The sequence below is a fragment of the Dendrobates tinctorius genome, unplaced genomic scaffold (assembly GCF_039654945.1).
Source record: "Dendrobates tinctorius isolate UK_male_01 unplaced genomic scaffold, ASM3965494v1 ptg000031l, whole genome shotgun sequence".
In the NCBI taxonomy this organism is placed as follows: Eukaryota; Metazoa; Chordata; class Amphibia; order Anura; family Dendrobatidae; genus Dendrobates; species Dendrobates tinctorius.
Genome location: NW_027361699.1, coordinates 18,212,057 through 18,226,302, shown reverse-complemented (window position 1 = coordinate 18,226,302; position 14,246 = coordinate 18,212,057). Strand labels below are relative to the sequence as shown.

At 43.7% G+C, this 14,246-nt stretch overlaps 1 long non-coding RNA gene across 1 annotated transcript in view; it reads right to left on the bottom strand.

Moving 5' to 3' along the window:
- Nucleotides 1-12,729, bottom strand: part of LOC141086314 (uncharacterized) — a 152,722-nt gene extending 139,993 nt beyond the window's left edge. Inside the window, exon 1 of the long non-coding RNA XR_012231577.1 lies at nt 12,537-12,729. This is a non-coding gene — a long non-coding RNA (uncharacterized lncRNA). The remainder of the gene's footprint in view (nt 1-12,536) is intronic.
- Between the last annotated feature and the right edge of the window lie 1,517 nt (nt 12,730-14,246).

Here is a 14,246-nt window from a genome sequence, read left to right as displayed (position 1 = left end):
CTGATCATTTGCATTTGTGTTTTTTTTTTCTGAGATCTAATTAATCGTCTACTGGGTCTGTCCAGTCTCCCTACTGCTCCTCCCTTCTTCTGATCACACCTGGCTTGTTTGATGTGCAATTGACTTCTTATAAATTCAGACTCAGAGGGCTGTCTGACCTAGGTCTGTCTTTCATAGAATGTCTTCTAAGGATAATATCTGAAATAATGCCTGAAAAATAATTCCCTGCTATAGATGCTTCATTATTATTATTACTATGCTTCACTCTTACTATCAATCTGACAATCGATCTGCTTCTTCCTCAGGTATCTGTCCTGCCTGCAGTACCTTCATCACCCATCTCTCCTGAACCCCAATCAATCACCCCTGTATCTGTTTCCTATCAATGGTATGTGTCCTGCCTGCAATACCTTCATCACCCATCTCTCCTGAACCCCAATCAATCACCTCTGTATCTGTTTCCTATCAATGGTATGTGTCCTGCCTGCAATACGTTCTTCACCCATCTCTCCTGAACCCCAATCAATCACCCCTGTATCTGTTTCTTATTAATGGTATGTGTCCTGCCTGCAATACCTTCATCACCCATCTCTCCTGAACCCCAATCAATCACCCCTGTATCTGTTTATTATCAATGGTATGTGTCCTGCCTGCAATACCTTCATCACCCATCTCTCCTGAACCCCAATCAATCACCCCTGTATCTGTTTCCTATCAATGGTATGTGTCCTGCCTGTCATACCTTCAACACCCATCTCTCCTGAACCCCAATCAATCACCCCTGTATCTGTTTTCTATCAATGGTATGTGTCCTGTCTGCAATACCTTCATCACCCATCTCTCCTGAACCCCAATCAATCACCCCTGTATCTGTTTCCTATCAATGGTATGTGTCCTGCCTGCAATACCTTCATCACCCATCTCTCCTGAACCCCAATCAATCACCCCTGTATCTGTTTCCTATCAATGGTATGTGTCCTGCCTGCAATACCTTCATCACCCATCTCTCCTGAACCCCAATCAATCACCCCTGTATCTGTTTCCTATCAATGGTATGTGTCCTGCCTGCAATACCTTCATCACCCATCTCTCCTGAACCCCAATCAATCACCCCTGTATCTGTTTCCTATCAATGGTATGTGTCCTGCCTGCAATACCTTCATCACCCTTCTCTCCTGAACCCCAATCAATCACCCCTGTATCTGTTTTCTATCAATGCTTTATCTGTCCTTTTAAGATCTGACCATTTGCATTTGTGTTTTTTTTACTGAGTTCTAATTAATCGTCTCCTGTGTCTGTCCAGTCTCTATACTGCTCCTCCCTCCTTCTGATCACACCTGGCTTGTTTGATGTGCAATTGACTTCTTTTAAATTCAGACTCAGAGGTCTGTCTGACCTCGGTCTGTCTTTCCAAGGATGTCTTCTAAGGATAATGTCTGAAATAATGCCTGAAAAGAGCCTGAAGTGACCAGAAGGTACGACTAAATGCTGCATTTACATGTGCTAAATTTGTTATGCCTTCTAAATTACTCTCACCATGCTGACATGCACTCTAACAGTTTTGGCTCCATTAATCCTCACTCTCCTTCGCTATCCGCTAACCCCAGCACCCGCTAACCAAACAATAATCTCTCCTTCTCTCTTGCCTCCCCACCTGACCTCCTCTGCTGACCTGCTCCTCAACCTCAGAGCTCTCCTAATAAAATACAAAATGAGCCGCCCACTCTCCTTCTCCCACATGCTCTCCCTCTCTCTGCTTCTCCTCACTGCTGGTGACATATCTCCCAACCCTGGACCCCCACAGCTCATACCTCCTATTACTACCCCCTTCTATCGTTCCCAAACCAACACAAACACCAGAAATCTTTCCCACCTCAAATCCGTGCCCCTGACAACCCCCACCCTGCTCCCACTCTCTGGATCACTCTGGAATGCCCACTCCGTCTGCAATAAACTCCATGTGATTCATGACCTCTTTACCTCTCATAAGTTTTCCTTCCTTGGACTCACCGAAACATGGCTGACACCCTCCGACACCACCTCCACTGCTGCGCTATGTTACGGCGGCCTCCACTTCACCCACACTCCTCGCCCTGGCAACAGACATAGCGAAGGAGTGGGCCTTCTCCTTTCTTCCAACTGCAGCCTCCAAACTCCTGTCCCTTACTTCATCCTTTGGACTTACTGAGTGGTCCTCCTCAGCCACCCACACAGATGGACATACATTAGACCTGGTCTTCACTTGCCTCTGCTCTCTTTCTAATTTCACGACCTCCCCTCTCCCTCTATCTGACCACCATCTACTCACTTTCTCATCCCTGTCCTCCTCACCTGTCACCCATGTCCAGCAGCATGCGCACCCCCACAGAAACCTTGCACATCTAGACACTCACACACTCTCTGACTCTATTCTACCACTGTCCTCCATAGCTTGACTCCACGACACTGACACTGTCACTAGTTTCTACAATGCCACTCTTGCATCACCCATCGACTCAGTTGCCCCTGTCATGCATAACAGAGTGTGATGAATCAATAGACAACCATGGCACAATAACACCACTAAAAAGCTTTGGCAAGCATCTAGAATTGCAGAACGGCGCTGGAAGAAAACACATTCGCAAGATGACTTCACTGCACTCAAATTGTATTCAAATCAGCTCTCACCTCTGCTAAACAGGCCTTCTCTACATCCCTTGTATCTTCCTTATCCCACAACCCCAAATAGTTGTTCAATACTTTTAACTCCCTTCTCCGCCCACCACGGCCACCTCCGACTTCCCTAATCTCTGCCGAGGACTTCGCCGCACACTTCAAAAACAAAATAGACCAAACACGGCAAGTCTTTATTGCCTAACCACCACAACCCCTTTGTATACCAGACCAATGCCCAAACCCCATAACCTCCTTATCTAACATCACTGAAGGGGAGCTTGCTCATCTTCTCTCCAAATCACACCTCACCACTTGTGCATTTGACCCTATCCCATCCTACCTCCTCCCCAACATCACCACCACTCTTATCCCATCATTAACCCACCTCTTCAACCTATCACTAACTTCTGGTACCTTCCCTTCTGCTTTCAAACATGCCACAATCACACCTATCCTTAAAAAGCCAACCCTCGATCCAACAGCCACATCCAGCTATTGCCCAATATCGCTGCTCCCATTCGCTTCTAAACTCCTTGGGCAGCATGTCCACACTGAACTTTCCTCCCACCTCTCATCTAACTTGCTCTTTGACAATCTACAATCTGGCTTCCGCCCCCATCATTCCACTGAGACAGCCCTGACCAAAATAACCAACGACCTACATACAGCCAAAGCTAATGGACAATACTCTATACTCCTGCTTCTAGACCTGTCCTCTGCTTTCGACATAGTTTACCACTGCCTCCTACTACAGATCCTCTCCTCCTTTGGCATCAAAGACCTCACCCTATCCTGGATCTCCTCATACCTTTCCAACCGCACATTCAGCGTCTCCCACTCCCACACTACCTCCTCATCCCACCCTCTCTCTGTTGGAGTCCCCCAAGGCTCTGTTCTAGGACCCCTACTCTTCTAAATCTACACACTTGGTCTGGGGAAACTCATAAAGTCCTACGGATTCCAGTACCACCTTTATGCCGATGATACTCAGATCTACCTCTCTTGCCCAGACATCACCTCTCTGCTCTCCCAGAGTGTCTATCAGCCATATCCTCCTTCTCCTCTCACTTCCTCAAACTCAATGTGGGCAAATCTGAACTGATCATCTTTCCCCCATCTCACAGATCTTCCTTACCTAACCTTTCTATAACAATTGACAACATCACACTTTCCCCGTACCGGAGGTCCGCTGCCTTGAAGTAACCCTTGACTCTGCCCTGTCCTTCAAACTGCACATCCAAGCTCTCTCCACCTCCTGTCGTCTCCAGCTCAAAAATATTTCGAGAATCCGACCCTTCCGCAACCTTCAATCTAATAAAATGCTTGTACATGCCCTCATCATCTCCTGCCTCGACTATTGCAACATCCTTTTCTGTGGCCTCCCTGCTAAAACCCTTGCACCTCTCCAGTCCATCCTCAACTCTGCCGCCCGACTAATTCATCTCTCTCCTCACTACTTCTCCCCTTTGCAAATCTCTTCACGGGCTCCCATTCCCTCAGTGTATCCAGTTCAAATTACTAATACTGACCTACAAGGCCATCTACAACCTGTCTCCTCGATACATCTCTGAACTAATCTCCCGATACCTTCCCTCACGTAATCTCCGGTCCTCCCAAGACCTCCTTCTCTCCTCCACAATTATTCGCTCCTCACCCAACCGCCTCCAAGACTTCTCCCAAATAGCCCCCATTCTCTGGAATTCCCTGCCCCAACACGTCCGGCTATCAATCACACTCAGATCCTTCAGACAGAACCTGAAAACCAACCTCTTCAGGAAAGCCTACAGCCTGCAATGATCCCCGCTGCCTCCTCACCACTACTGGAGCTACTGCCTCACCATCGCTGGAGCTGCTGCAACCCCCCAACTTACTGTCTCCTTCCCCACCATCCTGTAGCATGTAAGCCCGAAAGGGCAGGGTCCTCTCTCCCCTCTATATCAGTCTGTGATTGTTAGTTTGTTTACTGTAAGTGACATCTGTAATCTGTATGTAACCCCTTCTCATATACTGTACAGCACCATGGAACCAATGGTGCTTTATAAATAAATAATAATAATAATAAATAATAATAAAAAAAGGGCTTAAGCCTCTGGCTGCTGATATTTCAGCAGTCTACTCTGGGGTGTTCAAATTGTAATACAACTATCCAGATACAATTTTAGGAAAATATTCATGTGTATGTATTGAGGTTTTGGTGCAATGTTTAATGTTTTTACATCATTCGCAGAACTTCGTCACATTTCTGTGCATGCCATAAGATTGCATAGTTTTGACACAGAAACACATTGCCTTGCTTTTACTAACTAACTGTTTTTTATGTTACTTTTTGTCCGTCTATATTGTTTTCAGCAGTGCTTCATTATCTCCCAGTTTTTATTTGTATTTATATTATTTTCAAATAATTCAACAGCTGATCTCAAACCTGCCAAATCTGCTTGCTCAATGAATAGTTATAGTTGCCAAACTAAACACTTTGAGATTTAATTGAAGAAATGTTGGAAGATGAAAAATGTTGATTATAAACTCGTCTACTGTATTACAATACAATTAAATATTATTATACTTATAATTTCAAAAGCTACTTCTTCAGTACATTTGTGGAACAAAAAGAGACTATGATATATATTCATTTTAGTGCATAACCAGAATTTTAATTCTTAGTGACAGGTGCACTTTAAAATATTGACATGTAATTTACTGTTGAATTAAAATATGGGAATATACTGTATATAGCTGCTTTTTCATGGTATACCATATTATTAAGTTCCCTAGTTAAAATGTCTGATTTAATAATACCTGTGGCTGGTAAAAGGACAAGAAATTCACTAGTTACATTTGAGTGAAAGCAACCTTTCAGCATAATCATATGCAAATTAGATCATTGGCGAGTAAATTATTTTTAACCCATAATTAAGTCTATCAAAATTAACTCTAGGACATAATGATCAATTATACGTTCAGTTCTCTGGTTCTCTGAAGAAAATATTACGTTGCACAAAAAAAAATAGAAATTTCAGTTAAGAAATCCGTACAGTAAAGCTATATTCACAAAAAAACTGATGCATTTTTTTGCATTGGTGTTTTTTTAGGGTCATAATGCTTCTGACAGTTGTCTCTTGATGAAATATTGTAAAGGTTACATAAAACATACATACTATGCAACTACATACGGTTCATATCATTGAGACCCCTACTGATCTCTAAAACAGGGTCCCAAGATTTTCTTTTCTTCTCCCTACATGGTCATGGAGGTTAAATGTAATGGTGGTTGAATATGTGAGCTACTTCTCTATTCAATGTTTATGGGATTGGCAGAAACAGACAGATGCTGTTTTTTTGCCGCCACATGTAATTACTGCCACAGATTGGTGCAGTATATGATGTCTATTAAATTGTTAGAGAATGTGCACAATGAGTGTTTTTGAGGCATTCCAAAACAAGTTTTAAAGTTGACAATGCTTCAGGTCACCCATAGAGTATTACACGTCTTGCGATACATTTTGGTCTTATATAACACTCCCAATATGGTCTGTGGTACATTTTGGTATTATGTTACAGTGCAAAAAAGCACTGAAAATATTTCTTCATTCAATTAGTCATCCGTATACTATTACGTGGTCTGTGGTTTATTTTGGTGCTATGTATCAGTCCAAAAAAGTGTTGAAAAATGTTTCTATATTCAATGATTGATCCATATACTATTATGTTTTCTTACACCATGAATAAAGGCTCCTAGCTGAAACGCGTCGGTTTGTCACATGCGGATTGTCTTTTGGTTACCTACCTTTGCTGTATCGTTTTTAATGGATGAATTAAAAGCTAAGTTTTTTCACTTTTTTTACTGCCTCTGTGCCAAAAACATCACTGGAGACTCCTTTTTCTTCCTTTGCCTTTAATACGTTTTCTGTGGTACATTTCGGTGGCATATAACACTCCAAAAAAGCATTGAAATAGCTTTTGGGATTCAATTACTCATCCTTATACTATTATGTGCTCTCTGCTACATTTCAGTGTTATATAACACTTACAATAAGTGTTCACATTTTTCTGTATTCAATTACTCATCCATAGACTATTGCATGCTCTGGGTTTCATTTCGGTGTCATAAAACACTCCAAAAAAGCATTTATAAATAAACTTGGTTTCTAGAGATCTAGAGCGAATCTACAGTCCGAAACGGCGCTCGTGGGGTGAAGGGGGTGTCGCCAACAGCAGTTTTCCCTCAGTGCACAGTCCTCAGTACCAGTTTCAGAGCATTTACCTCATTGCAGGTAATGATTCACAGCTACCAATGATAGACATAGTTTCTTTTTGATAGTACAAAATACATGATTTTTTTCATTGCAATCTTCACAGGTACCGGTGGCACTTTTGTCTATGGTGTATCCCAGTAGTGTAGCTACTGGGGGGGCAGAGGGGGCCATTGCCTTGGGCCCAGTCACATGCAGGGGCCCACTGTGAGACATGGCCAGTATCTGAGGTGTCAGGGAGAGAGCAGCACAATGCCGGCTCCCTTGTCTGACAGATTACTCTGCCCAGTGGCGGGTTTCAGAGCCTGTCTCTGCAGTGTATTGTGCTGCTTTCTCACCGGAGGAGCTGCTACCTGGCCGGCATGCAGGCTCTGATTGTCTCAGGCACGCTGGGTCCTAGTGTCCTCTGTGTGCATTAAACTTGACACTTCCTGGTCCTGCCTCAGTTGCTGCCTGGAAGCTTCATAGTAAGTGGGGATGGAATTTATTAAACTCATTCAGCTTAAGCATGTCTGTGGGGTGAATGTGAGAGAATGGGGGTATTGTGGGGGAGGGGGTACAGGGCACTGGGGGTGAATGTGAGAGGATAGGGATATTGTGGGGCTAGGGCATGGGGGGTGAATGTGAGACGATGGGGTATTGTGAGGTGGGGGACAGGGCGCGGGATGGATGTGAGAGAATGGGGTATTGTGGGGGAGGGGGAACAGGGCACAGTGGGTGAATGTGAGACGATGGACATATTGTGGTGGAGGGGGCAGGGCACAGGGGGTGAATGTGAGAGGATGGGGGTTTTGTTGGGAGGGAGACAGAGCACTAGGGATGAATGTGTGAGGATGGGGGTATTGCGTGGAAGTGGGGACATGGCACATGGGATGAATATGAGAGGATGGGGTATCGTGAGGCAAGGGAGACAGGGCACAGTGGATGAATGTGAGAGGATGGGGGTATTGTGAGGCAGGTGGGACAAAGCACTGGGGATGAATGTGAGAGGAAGGGAGTATTGTGAGGCAGGGGGACAGGGCACAGGGGGTGAATGTGAGAGGATGGGGGTATTGTGGGGTCAGGGGGACAGAACACTGAGGAGTGCATGAGAGAGGATGGGCTGTTGAGGTGTGGGAGGAGGACAGCGGGAGGTAGGGAGCTTTTTTTTACTTGTGAGCTCATTAATACTTTAATAATAGAATAATATTAGTAAAACAAGGGCACAGACAGACGGCCATATAACTCATGCGAGGATCGCAATGCAAGCCTCGGATTGGCCGGCACCGCTCCTGACATGAGCATGATGGATTACTATGCAGCTGTCACACTCAGGTGTGGAGAGATGACGGTCAGTCTGAGGATTGCGATGCATGAGAAATGCGTCCGTCTGCCCCCTAACAAGTATAACAATACAGTAACCTGGAGCTGCATTCTATGTAATAATTTAATAATAAGCAATTTATTATTATTATAAAGTTATTAAAGGCTCAGGATAATTGTCTGCAGTCACTCTGAGACTACAGACCGCAAAATCATGATGGGGTGCGCCTGCCGTCATGAGACCCCCAAGACCACTGGTGAGATTAGGCGGTCATGCGACCACGTTTGAAATTTGCACATTTCAACTAGATTAGTTTGATTTCACTCAATAGAAGATAATTGGGAGAAGCCGGAAGAGTCATGACACGACCCCCTGCTCACATCAGTGATGCTGAGGCTATTACTACTGTACATAGGGGGACTCAGTTAAATGTTAAGTGGCCACTTAAAAAGCATTATTATTTATAGGGGCACCAGTAGGTTAACTACCAAACTACCAAAACCAGGGGAAGAGTCTTGAGGAGATCATTTGCATATTCCCAGTGCCTTCTGGGATAAGTGAAGAGTCTCCGCGAGCTCAACGATTACTGGGTTTTGGCCGTTGCAGCTGAAAATAGGAAATCGGAAAAACCGCGCGCCTATCGGCGGGCGAATTTTGGCTCATCTTTCATCGTTTTTAAGAAATCTCAAGATGGAAGAGGCCAGGAGCCATTTGGTGAGCTGCATTTCTTGCTACATGTTCACAGATTTACCAGTGGAAAAGCCAAACTTCACATGCCACAAATGCAAGCTTGTGTCCCTGTTGGAGGAAAAGTTGCAAAATCTCGAAGAGAGGTTAGCTACGTTGAAGATCATTAAGGAAGGTGAAGAGTTCTTGGACAGAGCAGAATTATCTCTCCATGTTACAGAAAAAGAAGAAATTCGAAGTGCACCTGAAGAAACAGAGGAATGGAGACATGTGACCCGGAGAAGCAGGAGGATCAGGAGGCAGTCAGCACCCATACTGCTCAGAAACCAGTACCAGGCTCTCACGCAGGAAATCGATGAAGAAATACATCAGGATAAGACTTTGCCAACAAACAGCAACCTTGTACGCCTTCAGAGTCCTCCTGGATGGAGAAAGAAAAATGTTGTGAAGAAGAAACGGAGAGTGGTGGTCATGGGGGATTCCCTGTTGAGAGGAACAGAGGCCGCTATCTGCAGACCGGATATAACTTCAAGAGAAATGTGCTGTCTTCCAGGTGCAAAAATTAAAGATGTGTCTGACAGGATATCAGGACTCTTCAGACCTACAGATGACTACCCATTCCTGCTACTACATGTGGGGACAAATGACACCGCAAGAAACGACCTGGAAACCATCTGCAGAGACTTTGAAGACTTAGGCAAGAAAGTGAAAGAACTGGGAGTGCAGGTGGTCTTCTCTTCCATCCTCCCAGTGGATGGCCATGGAACAAGGAGGTGGAATAAGATTCTGCAGGTGAACAACTGGCTACGTCGATGGTGCCGTCAGCAACGATTTGGATTTCTGGATCACGGAGTGAACTACTTATACGATGGACTACTTGCTAGAGATGGGGTGCACCTTACGAAGACTGGAAAGCATGTATTTGGAAGTCGCCTTGCTACACTTGTAAGGAGAGCTTTAAACTAGAACAACATGGGAAGGGAAGAAAAAGACCAGAAAAAGCCATACACCTGACAAATGCTATTGAGAACTCTGCTATTAGAAGTGGAAAGGAACAACAAAGACAAAAGAATCTAATTAATAAAAATATTGGAGAAAGAGAAACCAATCACATACTAAAATGTTTCTATACTAATGCACAAAGCATGGGCAACAAACAAGGAGAATTGGAACTACTAACACAGGAAAAGAAATATGATGTCATTGGAATCACTGAAACTTGGTGGGACAATACACATGATTGGAATACAAGACTAGAAGGATACAACTTATTTGCAAGAAACAGACTTGATAAACGAGGAGGGGGTGTCGCATTGTATGTTAGAAACGCGTATATCTGCACAGAGATTGAAGCTTCAGAGACTGGGAGTTCTGTGGAAACTGTTTGGGTAAGAATACAAGGACAGAACAATGGAAAGGACACCATTGTAGGCATTTACTACAGGCCGCCTGTGCAAGCTGAAGATATGGATGAACTCTTTATGCATCAAATGGCCAAGTTCTCCAAAAAATATGACATAGTTGTCATGGGAGATTTCAACTATCCAGACATTTGTTGGGAATCTCTCTCAGGCAAAACGAACAGGTCAAGGAAATTCTTATCCTCTCTTGCTGACAACTTTATCTTCCAAAAGGTAAGGGAGAAAACAAGGGGAACTGCTACCTTGGATCTAATCCTTATAAACAGGAAGGAAATGGTTGAGGAGGTAAAAGTGGCTGGGACCCTAGGAGGTAGCGACCATGCTATTTTAGAATTTTGGATAACTAGAGGCGGAAGACCTGTGAAGACTCAGACGTCAAGGTTAGATTTCAGAAAGGCAGATTTTAAGGGATTCAGAAAAAGAATTGGAGGGATCCAATGGCTGGATATCCTTAAAGACAAAAATGTCCAGGAAGGATGGGAAATCTTGAAAAATGAAATTCTCAAAGCACAATTGTTAACAATTCCGAAAAGAGGGAAGAATAGGAAGCATTTAAGGAAACCAGGATGGATGAACACAGAACTTAAGCACATGCTAAAAAGGAAGAAAAAAATGTTTATAAAATGGAGAGAGAGAGGCATATCTAAAGAAGAATATAATGCTGTCTGCAGAACCTGCAGAGCACAAATCAGATTAGCTAAAGCTGAAAATGAATTGAGGCTTGCAAGAGATGTCAAAAGCAATAATAAAGGATTTTGGGGATATGTCAAAAGTAAAAGAAAAGTCAAAGATGCTATAGGATTTTTACAGGATGAAAATGATGAAATGGTAAGACAGGATGTTGAGAAGGCTGAACTTTTAAATTCCTATTTTGCATCTGTTTTCTCTCAGAAAGGAAAAGTAACATCAACTGTTATTGACTGTCCTATTAAGGGAATAGAAGAATCCAGGATATCTATAAACAGAAAGATAGTGAGGAAACACTTAGCTAACCTAAATGAATTCAAGTCTCCAGGTCCAGATGAATTACACCCCAGAGTACTGAAGGAGATAGCAGAAGAAATTTTTGAACCCCTCTCTATAATCTTTGAAAATTCTTGGAGAACAGGAGAAGTCCCAGAAGACTGGAGAAGAGCAAATGTTGTTCCTATCTTCAAAAAGTGGAAGAAGGTGGACCCCGGCAACTATAGGCCGGTGAGTCTGACTTCTATACCAGGAAAGATCTTTGAACAAATTATTAAACAACATGTATGTCAATACCTGGATAAGAATGAAGTGATTAAACAGAGTCAGCATGGGTTTGTAACTAAAAAGTCATGTCAGACTAACTTAATTTCCTTCTATGACGGTATCACTGATTGGGTGGATCAAGGAAATGCTGTAGATATAGTATATCTTGACTTCAGCAAAGCATTTGACAAAGTCTCTCATACAATCCTTATTGAAAAAATGACTAAGTATGGAATGGACAAGGCAACTGTTAGGTGGATTCATAACTGGCTTAGTGATCGGACCCAAAGAGTGGTCGTAAATGGCTGCACATCCAGTTGAAAGAATGTCTCAAGTGGGGTACCACAGGGCTCTGTCCTGGGCCCTGTATTGTTCAACATCTTTATCAACGATTTAGATGAAGGAATTGAGGGTAAACTGATTAAATTTGCTGATGACACAAAGCTAGGAGGGATAGTTAATACTAGAGAAGAGAGAGAGAGGATTCAAAAAGATTTAAATAAACTGGAGAAGTGGGCAGCAACTAACAGAATGGTTTTTAACAGGGAGAAATGCAAAGTACTACATCTGGGCAATAAAAATGAAAAAAGCATATATAGAATGGGAGGAATAGGGCTAAGTGACAGCACATGTGAAAAAGACTTGGGTATACTAATAGATCACAGACTGAATATGAGTCAACAGTGTGATGCAGCAGCAAAAAAGGCAACTGCAATTCTAGGATGTATTAACAGAAGCATGAAAATAGGGGAGGAAGCCAGCACTGCTTAAGGTTAGGACGCATAAATTGGAGTGCATATGCACATAATGTCTAGCTGTATTCAAAAATGAGATATTTAGCAAAAAAATTGATCAATTCAATTGAGCCACCCCGCCGCGCCAAGGCAATCTCATATGGGGGGTCCTACTCTATATATTTTTAATAAATGCTGTGCCATTATGGCCTCCTAAATACATTTAGAGCATGACCACATCAAGTGCAATCTGTACCTGAACATTACTGGATCGCTCCCATGAAGCCAGATGAAGCAAGTGCAGATGAAGGCCAACCAGGTCTGAACACAGACATATCAGGAATGGCCTCCACACATTGCCTGACCAGCAAAACTAGATGAAGGGCGACGTTGGTCCAGACACAGGTGCACAATTAAATAAAGCTTGGGGCAGGGTGGGGCTGCCGTGTGTGTGCACAGCAGCCTAATCCATCACAATGAACACAGAAAAATTATGGCGGACATAACCAAGCGAGCACGGCAACAGTGGTGGTGAGCCACAAACCAACAACAAGAAAATAGGGGAGGAAGCCAGCACTGCTTAAGGTTAGAACGCATAAATTGGAGTGCATATGCACATAATGTCTAGCTGTATTCAAAAATGAGATATTTAGCAAAAAAATTGATCAATTCAATTGAGCCACCCCGCCGCGCCAAGGCAATCTCATATGGTGGGTCCTACTCTATATATTTTTAATAAATGCTGTGCCATTACGGCCTCCTAAATACATTTAGAGCATGACCACATCAAGTGCAATCTGTACCTGAACATTACTGGATCGCTCCCATGAAGCCAGATGAAGCAAGTGCAGATGAAGGCCAACCAGGTCTGAACACAGACATATCAGGAATGGCCTCCACACATTGCCTGACCAGCAAACATAGATGAAGGGCGACGTTGGTCCAGACACAGGTGCACAATTAAATAAAGCTTGGGGCAGGGTGGGGCTGCCGTGTGTGTGCACAGCAGCCTAATCCATCACAATGAACACAGAAAAATTATGGCGGACATAACCAAGCGTGCACGGCAGCAGTGGTGGTGAGCCACAAATCGACAACAAGAAAATAGGGGAGGAAGCCAGCACTGCTTAAGGTTAGAACGCATAAATTGGAGTGCATATGCACATAATGTCTAGCTGTATTCAAAAATGAGATATTTAGCAAAAAAATTGATCAATTCAGGCTTTATTTATTTTTGCATCCATGACTGGGCCTGCATTGCCCTTCATCTGTGTTTGCTGGACGGGCAGTGTGTGGAGGTCAAACCTGAGATGTCTGTGTTCAGACCTGGTTGGCCTTCATCTGCACCTGCTCCATATGGCTGCACGGGAGTGATGCAGATATGCTTCAGGTATGGATTGCATTTGATATGGTCTTGCTTTTAAAACATTTAGGAGGCCGCAATGGCACAGTGAATAAATAAAAATGTAGAGTAGGACCCCCCATATGAGATTGCCTTGGTGTGGCGGGGTGGCTCAATATATTGATCAATATTTTGCTAAATGTCTCATTTTGAATGCAGTAAGATATGTGCATATGCACTTCATGTTATGCGTTCTGACCACTGGCAGTGCTGGCTCTTCTCTCTTTTTATTGCAAATTGGTTTTGTGGCTGACCACCACTGTTGCCGTGCACGCTGGGTCATGTTCGCCATCTTTTCTGTGTTTATTGTGATTGATCTAGGCTGCTGTGCACACTCACGGCAGCCCCGCCCTGCCCCAGGCTTTATTTATTTTTGCATCCATGACTGGGCCTGCATTGCCCTTCATCTGTGTCTGCTGGACGGGCAGTGTGTGGAGGTCAAACCTGAGATGTCTGTGTTCAGACCTGGTTGGCCTTCATCTGCACGTGCTCCATCTGGCTGCACGGGAGTGATGCAGATATGCTTCAGGTATGGATTGCATTTGATATGGTCTTGCTTTTAAA